Source organism: Zea mays, chromosome 1 (genome assembly GCF_902167145.1).
Source record: "Zea mays cultivar B73 chromosome 1, Zm-B73-REFERENCE-NAM-5.0, whole genome shotgun sequence".
NCBI classification, from domain to species: domain Eukaryota; kingdom Viridiplantae; phylum Streptophyta; class Magnoliopsida; order Poales; family Poaceae; genus Zea; species Zea mays.
This window is the reverse complement of record NC_050096.1, coordinates 49,029,876-49,033,373: the sequence shown is the minus strand read 5'-3', so window position 1 is coordinate 49,033,373 and position 3,498 is coordinate 49,029,876. Positions and strand designations below refer to the sequence as shown.

Sequence of the window (3,498 nt, the reverse complement as noted above, 5' to 3'; positions counted from 1 at the left end):
AAGTCCAGGGAAGAGAAGAGAAGAGAAATGGTCGCACCGTTCTCTTCGCTGCCGCCACGTGTTGAGCGTGATCCCTGATCCGCGTTGCCTTCCTATTTTCTTACTAGGTGGATGCCCGTGCGTTGCAACGGGAAGATAAAATATCACAATAACTCATGTACAAATGTGTTATAATATTATAGAAAAAGGTTACAAATGTGTTATAATGTTTAGGAAAGAAAACAAAGCCACTGCCTGTGCATTCACTGGGACCTGAAAACATTAGGTGGACTAACCTCTCCACAGGACGAAAAGGCAATATAGTTGCAATTGCAAGCACACAAAAAAGTGGTCTGCACAAGAAAGTGTATATCATGGCAGATGTTCTTCGGACTTGAAAAATAATACACGAGAAAAAGAAGACATGGAAAATATGTAGTTCTACACGCATATTGTTGATGCACCATCGGTATTGCAGGAATCAACTTGTCTTACAATTTCTAATAATAGTCAAATATGTCGACAACCGTACATTAATCTAATCTTTTTTAGCGATACTGATAAGTCGTTGTTGTATGTTTGGAGGGATAGCATAGCGGCATGAATTCTCCTCGTAACTTAATAGATCAATTACAAAGTTCCTTCGAAGAATCTTTGTATCCTACACACAAAGACATAAGAGAACAATACGTCAAATTTATATTATGTAACTGAAATGTATGTTTAAACATGAACCAAACGTACTCCACTCACCCTATTAAATTCCATTCGTCTACCACTCCCCCACATGACCATAGCTTGTAGAACGAAGTAGCTTGTATTAACCCTACAGAATAATGTTTGGCCAACTATATTATATACAATGGTTATCATAGAAAAAATTTAAACTGTTGAGAATATGGTATTAAGAAAATACCCTTTTAAGTCCAATGGAAGACCAGACCGAATTGTATGTTCCCACTTAAAAATATCATGTGCCCATCCAGAACGTTTCTTATTGTAGGCAATCTTATATTTCTTAGAGGCCATGATAATTGCTTCTGCAAACCTCTTGTATGGCATGTGTTTACACCAATCTTCAGTGGGTGTAAAGTCCATAAAAGTTACGTGCTTTTTACCATGATCGATTATGAAAAGTGCGTAGCATCCGTTGAATTTCCATGGCATAAGAACCTACAAAATACCAGTCATTAGGATTGCAACGAAGTGCCTTTTATAAATACATTCGAAATGAACACATACTTACATATTTACAACCAGTGATATAATAGTTCAATGAAGGCCAACAGTCGAGTGTTTTGGCTAACTCTTCTGTTGTAGGATCCTGATGGTACTTTGCAAGTTTACCAAAACCAACCATTCTCTAGATAAATATATATACATGTCCACATTAGGATTATATGTATAGATACAATATATTACTACATTATTGATTGGAAACAAACTTACCCAGAAGCGCATGTCCATATAATGTTTTTTATCCTTTATCATTTCATCTTTCGACATATGTGACTCTTTAATGGCCAACAATCGAACAGCCATGTCAAAACATTTTAGAGTCATATCTAGATTTACCCTTAATACGTTTTGCAGGTCTTTGACAGATATTTCTATCTTAAAAGGGTTGAAACTTCGCACCCATGTCATCCTGTAATGCAACATGACAAAAGTATATATCAAAACTTTACGTAGTTGGTACATATAAAATAGATAAAACAATGAGCACTTACTCTAATGTCGTATCATCTTGGATTGTCATGATGTAATCACATAGAACATCTATTAAATCGGCTTTGGTCACTGGCATATCCTTTGTGGAAAGGCCACTCAGTAAAAACTCATTAGTGCACTCATCGGTCGGGATTTTTATAGGAGTTCTTTTATCCCAATCATGAACAAACCACCTTTCTAAGTCTGCTTGAGTGATGGGGCCATCACCATCTTCCATCAATACTTTGTTTTCTTCAGATACACAAGGTAGTTTCCTCTTCTTAGGATTTGTGGGACTATCTAATATCTGAACATCAGAGGAGCATCCAGCATCGACTTCTTTGTCATACTTGTATAACGGACACCCCTTTCTCTTGTTTATATCTGAGGATAGTAATATAGCAGCCAATTTTTTCCTAAAGTGTGACATGTCGTCCTGCAAATAAGAAACAATTTATTTAGCAATTATATGTATCAATTGGATTGACATAATAATAACAGAAGACAGCAAACAGATATTCATGTTATAGCCACATGTAATGTCATAGTAGTAATAATATACCTGGGTAAAATTATCAGATAGTTCATCCCCTGTCCAGTACTCGATATAGTTTAGTAGAAAGAGGCCACACGAGGAGCTACATCAACCAGATGATAAAATGTCAAGATTAACAGCAATGAATATTAATAGCAACACATAAGAATATATGGTGTACCTATCTGTTTGCTTTGCATATTCCATTTCTATTTCTTTAAGTGGCCAAGAAGCAACTCGGAGGTCTGGCCACCTATGATCTGTTAACTCCTTACGCTGAGATACCATATCAATTTGTCTTTGGAGTCCTTTTATCTTTATTATTATTATAAAAACATAGAATTAGAAGTTGAGAGTTTAAGTTAATAAGGGATTCGTAATTGTTGAGTTTGTATAAACTCACAGTGGCAATGAGGTCATTGCGACCGGATGATGTACCAAGTGAGTCGAGCACTTGTATCTCCATATTTCTTGCATTGATCACAGCAAGATACCAGTGCATTTCTCGAATATTTATTGGAATAAACACCTACAAGTCAATTATAAATATTGCATAATAATACATGTAAACACTAACCGTGTAGATTGCAATCTCGTATTTACCATGTCATGGTCTAGATAAAGTAAAACTCTTCTTTCAGCGCTAGATATTTGTGCCATGTCTTTACTTGGATATAACTCATCTGTTTTAGTTTCAACATCACCGTCTCGCTTTAGAAAGTTGAACTGAAAAGCATTTTCTATGTGTACACGACCTCCAGATCGGCATTTTAGATGCTCTTGAGCTTTTATTAAATTTATGTAACAGTCTATCACCTGCAAGTATGTAAGTTATGGTTTAAAATACCAGGGTGAGTATCTTGGAAGTGTGGTGCTCCTAGCTAGTTGAATTATCATGAATTACCTCATCACCTAGATATGCGTCCGGTTGAAATAGGCATTCCATCCACTTCCTTTCCACAAAAGCATCATCAATAAGCACGACTTCTACCCTTGGTTCACAAGGGATTTCTTTAATCCAATCGATGAGTGCAAGATCACCCTGCGTGCAAATATAATCTACGAACGAAACAGTCATGAGATCAAACATGAATCACTTGCAATAAAAACAATACAAATTGATGCAGACGATAGTATGGAAGTTATCATACCTTTCGGAACTATTGTAGTAGTCACCGATTTTTTTGGCTTGTTATGAGACAAGGACATTAGTAGAGATTCATCTATAGATAATGTATTATCTCTTTGGATGATTGTAAGTGCAACATTTTCCT

At 36.0% G+C, this 3,498-nt stretch overlaps 1 long non-coding RNA gene across 1 annotated transcript; it reads right to left on the bottom strand.

The window, feature by feature from the left end:
* Positions 1 to 3,089: 3,089 nt before the first annotated feature.
* Positions 3,090 to 3,498, bottom strand: LOC103644614 (uncharacterized). Its single transcript, XR_004853351.1, has 2 exons — positions 3,376 to 3,498; positions 3,090 to 3,283 (listed from the first exon to the last, which is right to left on the bottom strand). It is a non-coding gene; the product is annotated as an uncharacterized lncRNA (long non-coding RNA).